Below are 14,033 nucleotides of genomic sequence, written 5' to 3'. Positions count from 1 at the left end.
TGTTTATTTCATATTTGTATTTCAGGGTTCACTCATCATACATTTCATGTCTACATTTTTTCAATTATTACTAAAACATGAAAAACGTTTCTGTGTTAACTACATTTTACATAAATTGTTGTTGACATGGAACACACATGAAATGTATGTATTCCAAATGATGATGTACTATTTTACCCTATAAAGCTCCAGCACTTCACTCGAAGATAAACACTGAGCACTGAAAAACTTCTTTGCGAAATGAACTGCAGCGGTGGGCTGGGGGATGGGATACCAGGCTGCTTGCTGTTACTCGACACATTTACAGGACAAAAGACTCTGACAGAGAGGTGAGAATGGATTTAAGGTGGGCCGGATTTACGAACTTTCTCATAAGCCCTGGTAATTCTAGTGTTAATATATAATGAACATTTCACATCATCATCACTATCACTCATTTCAAACAATTGTCCTGTTTCAGTTTGTTCTAAAACCGGCTTTACAGCTTCTCAGTTGTTTTGTTTTGGGTTGAGGGCTTCACGCCACTCATGAATATTTATGAGTTACCAAAAAGTGGCAGAACACAGAGAAATATTCATGTTGTTTTTCGGCATCATGATGTTAATTCAACCACTAGGTGATTGTTCTGTCAGGCTCAACAATGTAAAGAGGATCATTAAACATCATGCCTAGTCTGACTTGAGTTTAACATAATATTCAGAGCCCAAGTCATGATCTGGGTTAACTCCAAGGTAATTAAACCAGATAGTTTATGATGATCACAGGTGTAAAGGGAAACAAATGAGATTGAGAACTGCTGATTCCTTTGTTATTTGTATCTTATTGCCAATAGGATCAAATTAAAAACAGTGAAAAACCAGCTGTTTAAAACTAAAAGAGGCAATTAAGGGTGGGGAATCTTAACGAGAGAGAGAGAGAAAAAGAGAGATTTTTGACATTTGCAATGATACAGCATGTTGCTGCATTCACCATATGAAGAACTATCTCAGGATCCCAAATTAGGGCTGCAGCTATGCAACTCTGAACAAGAAAGACAACTAAAATTAAAAAATTTTTGGCTGAGTAATAAGTGCTTCAACAGCAATAACTGACCTCTCATTAGGAAATTGGGTTGGAACAGAAAACTTCAGCCACTATAGCCCTCCTGGGCCACCTTTGTCCACGCCTGTTTTGGAGGCAAGGAATAGAGTGCTGGTTTAAAGTCATTTGATTTCTTTTACTTTTTTTTTTGGTATTTTGTCGTGGCTGATAATTTTTAGGAATATGTGTTAGTAACTTGAAGAACACTTGCTGAGTAAAAAGCAGGTGGGGGTAAAGTTAAATAATTATATTGTCATTTTTGAGATATCCCATAGAAAATCACTACCATACTTTTCTCACTTTGTGTTATACCAGCGTAAGATGGGCAATATAAAGTGGTTAGTCTTCCAAAAGTACATTTGCATGAAGAAGTTCTCCTGCCAATATGTATTTCAACTTGCATCCTGAGATGCAAATCAGTAAAGTACAGGGAAATTTAAAGCAGGATCAGAACTTGGATGTTTAAAAGTGGATGTGGTCATCTGACAAGTTATGATTATGTTATACATCACTTGTAGCTTTAAAAAAAAATAGGATATTTCTCAATTCCAGTACGCATATTTAGTAAATGAGAAGAATTAGGAGTAGTTGTGCAATGAAATGTCAGTTATAATATCTACTACCATACTTCATGCATGATGCTTTTTTTGCTGATCCTAAAGTATCCCAATTCACCTTTCATAACCAAAAAGCATCATTCTATATAGCGTCAAACTGGAAAACAAATCACATTCTCTTCGTAAGGATCTGTCTGGAATGTTTAAAGTGCTTAGCATGAAATTATTAATATGATTCTAAAGAATGCCAGGCCTGTGCTCAAATTTTTAATTTTATTGGCTCTGTTATCCCATACAGAGACCAATTTACGATGGGGCTGTTTTGTTGGATAGGCTTTACAGATTGCTGTTGTACTTGCTGTGCTATACTGTTTTAATTTCAAATAAAGAAAAAAAAAGAATTAGTTGCAAGAATGACAAAGGCAATGTTTAACAAAGTATATCTAGTTTTCCACAGGATGTTTTTAAGGATAACAAAAGCTGTGGGCTACAAGTGTCATTGCTGGCCCGTAGCATTTGCACCCGAGCCTCACTTCAAGCTAAATGTTATCTGTGCTGAATGTTATTGCAAAGGGATATCCAGAATGGAAGCCAGGACTGTGTACCATTTTTAAGTGATTTAGTAATGCAAAAGAGCACAACACTCAACACAATGAAAGATTCAGGGAGCCGAAAGTCTAAACTTAGATAGGATTGTACTGTATTGGACTAACAAAAAATATTTATATATGATGTAAAATGATGTTTAATAAAGTGTTCTCACATTTGAGTGCATAGGGGACAGCTTAAGGACTCTGGTGATGATAATTCCTCGCCATTCCATAGGTTTGCTCTGTGCACTAACACCTTTTCTCTTCCTCCTTTGTTGACTGTACGACTTATGGCTTTAACATCAATGACATAATTTCCAGTGTCTGCCCCACAAGGACTCTCCTCTTCCTGCCGGAAGTACTTAAATCTGAAGAAAGCAGCATCTCGGGCAGTCAAGAATTAGACATGCATCTGAAATGATGTTATTTGCTAAAACCAGCGTGTACAATGTGTTTTTATTGCTTCACTTATACAGGGCACCAAATGCCACTTTATGTTTCTCTGTCTAGCTCTCTTATACCGTTCATAGTGTCAAGTATTTCTGTTCATTTCTAAGAGCCTATATAATGAATTTCAGACCTTACCCTAAAGAGGTTTTTACTCTTGTGAATTTCCCCTTGGCATTAATAAAGTATCTATCTATCTATCTATCTATCTATCTATCTATCTATCTATCTATCTATCTATCTATCTATCTATCTATCTATCTATCTATCTATCTATCTCTATTAAAAACATTGTGAATTGACCATTTTGGTGCTCTTGTGGAATGAGAGTTACTTTTTTAAGTGTTATTAATTTGTTATTTGCATGAGCTTCACTAAATCAAATTCCATGGAACTGGTGTTATGGCAGTAGAGTCTCGGTGATCTCCAGATTTACTCTAAAACACGTGCAGAATTTAACACATTGCTATTGTTAGGCTGTCTTTGTTCTCTGCTCTACACTACTGATAGTTACTTTCTGTAGCACTGTCCAGAATATCTTTTTTTCATCCATTTCTCATCTTCCTTATTAAAGTACAGTGTCGTCAGGCAAGGGCCTAAGCCAGGAGCATAGTATGCAGTGTACAAAGTAATCCTGTATGGGGCAGCAGTCCATTACAGAGCACGTTCATTCATACAAACCCATGGGGCCAATTTAAAGTTGCCAGTCAACCTAAGGACCACAACAGAGGCCCCAGCTTTTATTCTTCCCCGACGTGCACTGAAAACAAAGAACTAGAATTGAAAAACTTAGTGCAAGTGTGTAGTATTTCCTTCAGGCACATATTTTTTAAAAGGAGAATTGACATTTTGTCTGTTATATTGACAGGCATGTCTTGCATTAACAGTATTTCCATGCAAAACAAAAAAAAAGAAAAAACTGCATGGTGGAAGGGCAGTAGTAATAGTACAGTAGGATAAAAGTGCATGATGTGGTGTTCATATTAATCTCACAGCCTTTGTCTGCTTTCAGTAAGCCCTCATTGAATGCCATTTTTACACTGTGCCTCTGAAATAAGCCTGCTGAAATCAGAGTTGACAGCCAGGATAGAAGCCATGTGTCAGTCTGTGAAAGGAGAGCCGATAAGCATGCAAGATAATGTCAAGGCTGGTGGAAATCCTCTGTTAGCTGTCATTACAGATTAATTAAATTTCTGTTCATCAACATGCACACGACCAGTCTTTGAAGTTGGGAAACTGAACTTAACAAGCCAGCGTGTCTCCATCTTTCATTAGAATCATGTGCCACTGCTGTATTTCTGTGTTGAGGATAAATAAATTTGGCAAACATCTTTGATAAATATGTGCTTATCATGGGATTGTTCTTTTGAAAGCATCAACAGAATTGCAACACTTTGTGGTCATACATTCAGGTTAAAATAAATTTCTGTAGCACTAAGAGGCAGAAGAAGCAGATTTTACAACTGAATTGTGCAATCTTATTATTGCAATATTGACCAAAGAATGACAAGTATAATGGGTTGATCCCTTCAAAAGCCTCTTTTCCTACTATATCCTATTATAATAAAAAATGGCAAAGGGAAAACTGGAAGGTCTAAAGCTGGGCAGTTGAGTAGGGTGCTGGTTAAAGGCAAAAGAAAATATGGCACCTATCCAGACATCATGTGGTATCCCATCTTTAGTTCTTGTGTTGCAGTTAATTAAGTGGTTGTGGATTTAAGCTCAGTTTCCATTTGACTGTTTCTTACTTTTTTCTCAGCCTTTTCACTTATTCATTCCAGGGTTTGTGACTAGTTTCGTGGATAGTCTGTAGATTTTTGGCTATTCTCAACCTTCTAACAGGAATATTCCTTGTCAACTCAATAGTTCCTCTGCCTTCCACTGCACAGTAACTTTCAAAATGAAAAATGAGCAAAGGGGGTTTGAACATTCATGTCTTAGCTCAGTTCACCAAACTGACTTTTAATTCTAATATAGATTTGTGTGAAAAATCAAGAACTGACCTCACGTATCAAGAGGAAACACCTTCTCCAGAATGTCCTGTTCTAGACCATACCTTTCATCCATCCATCCTTTATCCAACCCACTATAACCAAACTACAGGGTCACGGGGGTCTGCTGGAGCCAATCCCAGCCAACACAGAGTGCAAGGCAGGAAACAAACCCTGGGCAGGGCGCCAGCCCACCGCAGATACCTTTCTTGACCTGATCAAATTAAACTCTTAAATTACACTTAATAACATCCTGAAGGCTGCCTGTGCATCAGATTTAGGATTATCAGGTTTGGTGTGCTTTAAGGTCTTGTTCATACGGGCGTTAAGTTTTTGGATAAACGAACTTGCTCTGAACGTCCTAGACGTTTATGTTGCATTTTGTGGTGGCGATCGATTGACTTCTACACCGGCGTTCGTTTGTCTCTGTCTAATGCCAGCCTGCAGCCCAAATTGTAGTTTGTGTGTTAACCTGTGGAGGCAGTGTCGGGAACTGGATATGAAAGCCCTTGTCGTTTTATTTGAGGTGCCTCCTATCAATATGGACCATTTTGCTATGTTAGATATTAATCTTCTTGTTTTAAAAATACTTGTAATACGGCGACGTAGGGAGAGAAAAAATCGCCGCCGCTACTGGGTTCATCCTCTGACTGCACAACGTCGGGTTAAAGGAAGTTTTTTTGTGCTTTATGAAGAAATGCGAAAATTTCCGTGCACGTTTTTTTAATTACTGTCGGATGTCGGTTTCCACTTTTGATTGTCTGCTGCAGCTGGTGTAATGCCACATTGCACGCCGATCAACCAATATGCGACTTGGTGTTAGCCCCGAAGAGAGGCTACTTGTCACTTTGAGGTAAGGAAACAGTAGTCGAGTGTGCGCTTACACCGGTGTTATGCACTGAAATGCCCCCCCCATGGATTGCCCCTACATAATCGTTATCAAATATTATATTAGAACATAAATTAATAGGTTCATGGTTTACAAATTACATGAGACAATAAAATAAAATAAGCAATATGAAAATATATATGTTGTATATGAAAACATAAAAATATTAATATCATGGGATATATCCGGTCCTCCGAAGCGTAAAATAAACGCGCAGAAAACGAACTAGAAGCGGTTTCCTTGCATTTGTTGGGTTTTGAACGCCAAGAAAAAGCTGCATGCAACGTTTTTTTGATGCCGTATAAACGCGCTGCCGGACAAACGCACGTCACCAATGCCCGTGTGAACACTCTCATTGACTCCTACGTGTAGAAAACACTGGGTGCTTGATCCGCGCTCACCGGACGCTACGAACGCAAAAAAAACGCCCGATTTTAACGCCCGTGTGAACAAGGCCTAAGGCTACATCCATGCTACTACGTTTTCATTTGAAAATGGCATAATTAAACAAAAACAATATCTGTCCGTATTAATGTTTTTAAAATGTTTATAAAATTAACTCTGTCCACACTAAAACTCATGAAAATGCAAATGATGTAGCTACTCGCCTACACTGCACCGACATGCATTGGCAGAAAAATCCTTGAACAGATAGTAACCGTAATTGGCCAATGAATTTATCACAAAACTCTATATATACTCTTATTTACCTTTTGCACCTGTATGCAGGGGTGGCACAGTGGCACAGTGGTAGCGCTGCTGCCTCGCAATAAGGAGACCTGGGTTCGCTTCCAGTGTTTGCTTGGGATTCCTCCCACAGTCCAATGACATGCAGGTTGTCCCAATGTCAATTTATTTATATAGCAAATTTAAAACAACATAGGAATGCTGTGGCCAAAGTGCTTTACAATAATAGAATATAAGAAAACCAACAAAATAACATAAACAGAAATAAAAATATATGAAAATATGTAATAAATAGAAGTAATGTTACATAATCAAAATGAGGAAACCATCAGTATTACTGAAGGTCGCGGAAAGCAAGTGAATAGAAATGAGCCTTTAATCTTGTTTTGAACAGTTCAATTGTAGACGGCTCCTTTACAGTATATGATGAGGTAAAGAGTTCCACAGGCAAGGAGCAGCAGCTGCAAAAGCTCTGTCCCTACTGTGTGCTTGGTGTGTGTGTGTGTGTGTGTGCCCTGCGGTGGGCTGGCGCTCTGCCCGGGATTTGTTCCTGCCTTGCACCCTGTGCTGGCTGGGATTGGCTCTAGCAGACCCCCGTGACCCTGTGTTAGGATATAGCGGGTTGGATAATGACTGACTGACTGACCTGTATGCAGCATTCACACTCCAAAAAACACAATTTAGATGCATACAGGTAAGCAACACAACAAGTGTTGTGTCCACTATGGTGGAATATGTTTTTTTTTTCCAAGAAAGGTTACCAATTGGAGAATGAGATGTTGTAATGCGCAGGATCCAATCAGGGAAGGTCCATGTAATAAGGCTGAACGAATCAGAGCCCAACTAGTATCTGTGTTTCCAAAACTCTCTGTTTTTAGCCATTTACACTGCAAAACTTACCTAGCAATTTCACAAATATAAGTCTCTGGAGAGTGTTTTCAAAAGTCTTCACTTTTAAGGGGTATTGTGGACAACAGGTGAAAATAGAGAATGATGTCTGTTTTTAAATGGAAATGTAAACAAAGTCTAAACCTTTGCCTACAAAAGTCCAAGCCTTCATTCTAACTCTAGGAGGTGAAAACATGTGAAATGGAGCGGTGCTATACAGAGTGGAATTCTGATATCAGGAAAGTTGCTGGGCACACGCAGAGGCATGAACAAAAAACAGCACAATTCAACCAAATGGTCATACTCAGAAGTGACAAAAGCAAAAGTATTCCAAAATCTCAAAACAAAAGGCAGAATACAGAATGGACAAAAAATCAAAAACAGAAATCCAAACTAAGTAAGAAATCAACAGCAACAAAATAAACAAAATCATTAGAACAAAGCTGTCTCTACAAAGTTGCACAAATGCAAGTGCTTAAGCAGCCCACTATCCATGTCCTCAGACTGTCCATCATGTGGCCTGCAGCATAACAATTGTTGCTGTGCAACGGAGCAGACAGGATGGGCCTGAGGCAGAAGGCCAGAGTAGAAGTAGAAGTAGTTATGCTAGTATTGTCACGTTACATAGTACACTGAAGTTCTTTCTTGCACATCCCACTAACATGAAACACGTCTACATTCTTAAACACCATGATAAACAAGTGAAATTTAAAATGAAGTACAGAACATCAGGAATAATGTAACATAAAAATGTGATGGCACCTTTTATTAATTTTTTTGCTTCTCTTGCCCTGAAGTAAAATTCATTTTAACATCTTATTAGAGGTTTACACTTACAAGAAATTCAATATTGCAATATATTTTGTGATCAGTGGTTTAACTGAAAAGTGTATATTTACTGCCATCTTTTGGGATAGTTGTGTGGCGGTTCCTGCAGCAATCTTTCTCATGATGCACCCAGAGTGCACAACAGGTGATATCATTGTCACAACTGTATTCGCCATGCATTACCAGCTTCTGTGAGATTGATTTAAATAGTGGTTTTGTGATTCTTAATTTTTGACATTCCTGGCAAGAGAAACTAGCTTTGTACTTTTGACTTGGATTTTTGGTTAGCGATTTGACTTTGTTGACAATGGTGTCACTAGGATTTGTGTCACTCAGTGTTTTTAGTCAGAATTTATTTATTTTAGAAGCATATACAGTGGAATCTCGGTTTGCAAGTAACTTGGTTTACGAGTGTTTTGCAAGACGAGCTAAAATTTTTAATAAATTTTGACTTGATAAATGAGTGACGTCTTGCAATATGAGTAGTATGTATACGCTTTGTCTGCTGAGCGTAATCACAACTGAGCTGATGGTTCTTCTCTTGATTGTGGGCATCGTCTCCTATTCTCCGTCTGAGTCAGCATGCCTCACTCATATAGTCAACATCCATACGAGCGTATACTGTTTACTACAGCATTGTGACTGTGTGCGTGCGTAATTGTGCGTGTTTGTTTGCGCATGTGCGTGTGTATGCTGTGACGTGCGAGTCCCCGTCTTGCACCACCAGCTTTATTCAGCTTGAAACAGACTTTGAGACACTCTTTCCGCGTGTCGTCCCGTTGGGTGGAATCCCACAAGAGTTTAGAAACTCACTCACACCAGCCATGATTCTTTATACACTCACCTAAAGGATTATTAGGAACACCTGTTCAATTTCTCATTAATGCAATTATCTAATCAACCAATCACATGGCAGTTGCTTCAATGCATTTAGGAGTGTGGTCCTGGTCAAGACAATCTCCTGAACTCCAAACTGAATGTCAGAATGGGAAAGAAAGGTGATTTAAGCAATTTTGAGCGTGGCATTGTTGTTTGTGCCAGACGGGCCGGTCTGAGTATTTCACAATCTGCTCAGTTATTGGGATTTTCACGCACAACCATTTCTAGGGTTTACAAAGAATGGTGTGAAAAGGGAAAAACATCCAGTATGCCGCAGTCCTGTGGGCGAAAATGCCTTGTTGATGCTAGAGGCCAGAGGAGAATGGGCCGACTGATTCAAGCTGATAGAAGAGCAACTTTGACTGAAATAACCACTCGTTACAACCGAGGTATGCAGCAAAGCATTTGTGAAGCCACAACACGCACAACCTTGAGGTGGATGGGCTACAACAGCAGAAGACCCCACCGGGTACCACTCATCTCCACTACAAATAGGAAAAAGAGGCTACAATTTGCACTAGCTCACCAAAATTGGACAGTTGAAGACTGGAAAAATGTTGCCTGGTCTGATGAGTCTCGATTTCTGTTGAGACATTCAAATGATAGAGTCAGAATTTGGCGTAAACAGAATGAGAACATGGATCCATCATGCCTTGTTACCACTGTTCAGGCTGGTGGTGGTGTAATGGTGTGGGGGATGTTTTCTTGGCACACTTTAGGCCCCTTAGTGCCAATTGGGCATCGTTTAAATGCCACAGGCTACCTGAGCATTGTTTCTGACCATGTCCATCCCTTCATGACCACCATGTACCCATCCTCTGATGGCTACTTCCAGCAGGATAATGCACCATGTCACAAAGTTCAAATCATTTCAAATTGGTTTCTTGAACATGACAATGAGTTCACTGTACTAAATGGCCCCCACAGTCACCAGATCTCAACCCAATAGAGCATCTTTGGGATGTGGTGGAACGGGAGCTTCGTGCCCTGGATGTGCATCCCACAAATCTCCATCAACTGCAAGATGCTATCCTATCAATATGGGCCAACATTTCTAAAGAATGCTTTCAGCACCTTGTTGAATCAATGCCACATAGAATTAAGGCAGTTCTGAAGGCGAAAGGGGGTCACCGTATTAGTATGGTGTTCCTAATAATCCTTTAGGTGAGTGTATTTTGTATTAATCATTTTTATATGAAAAGTTTCAGGTTGTGGAACGAATCATTTGAGTTTCCATTATTTCTTATGGGGAAATTCACTTTGATATACGAGTGGTTTGGACTGCGAGCACATTTTTGGAATGAATTATGCTTGCAAACCGAAGTTCCACTGTATTTTGTTTATGATTTGCCACATCTTTGTTTTGTTTTCTCTGTGGGTGCCGATATTTTAGAGACTTTTGTGTTTGCTGTTTCCCTGGCATCATTTCCAAGAATACACTGCAATGTGCTCGTTTGAGATGTCATGAGTGCAACAGGTCGTCCTTGACAATGCTGGAGTATATGAGTTTGACAGACAAATCATTGCTTTGCTGTGATAAAGAATTTTTTTTGCTCCTCTTGTGTACTAAATTTCTGCTCTTGTTTTTTGACTCTGATTTTTGGCTCTTTTTCTGGTTTTGATGCTCGGTTGTGCTTAGTCCCAATTTTAACCTTTTGCCCTTTCTCTGACTACAATTCTCCTGTTTATTTTTGAGGTTTTCCATTACTGTTTCTTGCCAGTTACTACATGAATTGCTTTTATTGTAGAGTTTGTTATGTTGACAATGTTTTCACTTGAGTTTCTTTTGGTACCCTCTGTCCTTCTAGAAAGGAAAAGGTAGAAGATAAAATTCTCAAAATTAGATGAAAACCTTATCAGCTGGGTTGCAATGCAGACAAGCCCACTTCTTTTTTTAATCCCACACTTTCCTACTGCAAAAATGGATAAAAAGAATTGGGAGATGGACTTATTAAACAGATACATGTGAAGGTCAAATCTAGAAACAAAATCTTAAATCAATATTAAAAATCAGAGGCAAAAAGGCTATTACCAAGAAAAAAGAACCAACTTAAATCACACTTTAAACTCTTAGGGAGTTATCCACAATTTGGGATGACTAGGAAATACCCAGTACTGACATTTTATCCTGTTGTGTTGATGATGATACAACTCCTGCACTTCTGGGCAACTATTAGGTGGTGAAATAAGATGTGATTTTTTTTTTAATGGTTTAAATGCATTTTAAATCAAAACCCAAAAAATATCAACACATTTTTTATTCAAAAATATACCTCAAGAACTTCATGTGCAAGTAAATAAAATGCAAAATATAATAAATACAGGACTTAATGGCAGAGAGGTGGCTGTGAGGCTAACGATCTGTGCTGGTACCTGGAATGCTGTCAGTTCAAATCCCATTTCCTTAGGCAAGGCCCTTATCCTGAAAATTGCTCCAGGGACACTGTACAATGACTGACCCTTCTGTCACCCTGCACTCTGACCTCTGACCTTACACAAAAAGACAATTACCCCTGAGGGATTAATGAATTGTATCACAATCAAAATAAAGAGGTGTAGCATCTTCCGATTTGACACTCAAGGTTGAACCTCCCCACTGCTCTCTGTACAATCATCGTGATTAAAAAAATCCCTCCACTCGCTTGTTTAAGAAATAATGTAAGCTATGCCACACTTTGGGCGGTGGACCAAGAAGTCGACAAAAATTAGAGTATTGGGACTTTTGTGTTTCCACTTCAAGCACTGAATGAATATATCAGGTGACTGGAATGACACCGCAGAGTAACATACTGTAGTAAACAGTGCTGGCCTAAGAGATCCAAAACCATGGAAATAAGTACAGAGAAAAAAGGGAATAAATGCAGACAAAGGTAGTGATTAACTTTAAGGTTAGAAATGCATAAAAAACCTGACAACTGATGCAATTTTTAGAAATATATCGATTTTTTAGGGTATAGGTAGTTTCATTGGGAAAACAGCTTGGATGTACATTGATGAAACAAACAAATTCCTAGTTTGTGAAATTAACTTATGTATTTCGCTTTGTAAGAAATCACTTCAGGTTCCTGTATTGTGTTTTTTCACAATTCAACAAATGAGTAGTTGATCCCATACCAGAATGCTCTAGTATCTTAGATAGACTCTAGATAAAGGAACGTCAAGGCCACTCAGTTACATAAAGCAGTTAGTAGGAGTCTGTGGCAAGTTTGAAGTGTGACAATCTTTCATGTGATATCTGGTCATACCAGCAGCCACTGCCTAATAGCCATGAGTTAGTCTCATTACTTTCTAGTGTATTACCGTCTTAAAATAGAGTAAATGATTAGGGTACAAAAGTAAGAATTTCTGGGCTGTAAATTGTGCAAGTCAACTTTTTTGCTTCACAGTCAGGATGTGTGAGAGCTGCAGATGAAGTGTCTCTGATATACTTTAATGGAAAATTAGTGAAGAGCAGAGACATCTTGTTTCTAGGATACTGCAATCCTGTCTGGCTGAAGCTGCACAACCCAGTGAGAGATTGGGATATGAAATGAGAATTCTTACCTTTAAATGCTGTTAATAAACTGATTGAAATAAACACATATTAACATATTAATATATTTTAGCAAGACAATATTTAAAAGTGTTTGTCATGAAAAGTCCCGTCTGCATTTACTGATCCAAAGCTTTCTTTTCATCTATTGATTGATTATCCCTGTCTGAACAATAAGAATTTATTCTTGAGGTATTCTGTCACCAAGAAATTCCTATTTGAAGCTGGGATTTGTATCCATGCAATTTTGTCAGGGGATTGGGGTCACACCCTCATAAAAGCTTGAACAGTCTTATCATTGTACTTTGTACATGTAACAATATTATCATGTGGTGGGCTGGCGCTCTGACCCCCGTGACCCTTTGTTAGGATATAGTGGGTTGGATAATTACTGACTGACTGACTGACAATATTACCATGAATTAGTGAAAACACGTAACTGCCTCCGTGGTTCAATAGAATCAGTTCCCGCTTGGGAATCAAAAGGCCGCGAGTTCGATCCTGTACTGTTCCATTTGGCGGCACGGTGGCGCAATGGTAGTGCTGCTGCCTCGCAGTTAGGAGACCTGGGTTCGCTTCCCGGGTCCTCCCTGCGTGGAGTTTGCATGTTCTCCCCGTGTCTGCATGGGTTTCCTCCAGGCGCTCCGGTTTCCTCCCACAATCCAAAGACATGCAGGTTAGGTGGATTGGCGATTCTAAATTGGCCCTGGTGTGTTTGTGTGTGTCCTGCAGTGGGTTGGCACCCTGCTCAGGATTGGTTCCTGCCTTGTGCCCTGTGTTGGCTGGGATTGGCTCCAGCAAACCCCCGTGACCCTGTATTCGGATTCAGCGGGTTGGAAAATGGATGGATGGATAGTGAAAACACTGTCTATATGTACATACATACTGTATGTACAGTATGCATATCTCATTCACTGCAGTCCCGTCCTGATGACCTCACTTCCATTCTGTGCCGATGATTTCATTCCCTACTGTTTTTGTATCAAACCAATCTGTGTATCATACTCAATCCTCAGTCAATCAGTCAAGACGGAAGTAAAAAAACTTAACTGTTGACTGTAACCTGAATTTTAAATCGCATATTCATCAGACCACTAGGACAGCATTTTTTCACTTAAGAAACATAGCTAAAGTTAGACCTCTTATATCACTGAAAGATGCGGAGAAATTAATTCACACTTTTGTCTTCAGTCGACTAGATTACTGTAACGCACTCCTCTCAGGAGTACCCAAAAAAGACATAAATCGATTGCAACTAGTGCAGAATGCAGCTACTAGAATCCTTACTAGGAAAAGAAAATCCGAACACATTTCTCCAGTTTTGATGTCACTACACTGGTTGCCTGTGTCATTCAGGACTGACTTTAAAATTCTGCTTATGGTTTATAAAGCCTTAAATAACTCACCCCATCTTATATATCGGAATGTCTGACACCTTATATTCCAAATCGTAGCCTCAGATCCTCAAATGAGTGTCTCCTTAGAATTCCAAGAACAAAATTTAAAAGAAGTGGTGAGGCGGCCTTCTGCTGTTATGCACCTAAAATCTGGAATAGCCTGACAATAGGAATTCACCAGGCAAATACAGTAGAGCACTTTAAAACACTGCTGACAACACATTACTTTAACATGGCCTTCTCATAATGTCACTTTAATTTAATCCTG

This window comes from Polypterus senegalus, chromosome 4 (assembly GCF_016835505.1).
Source record: "Polypterus senegalus isolate Bchr_013 chromosome 4, ASM1683550v1, whole genome shotgun sequence".
NCBI classification, from domain to species: Eukaryota; Metazoa; Chordata; class Cladistia; order Polypteriformes; family Polypteridae; genus Polypterus; species Polypterus senegalus.
The sequence above is the reverse complement of the archived record's forward strand: the minus strand, read 5'-3'. Positions refer to the sequence as shown.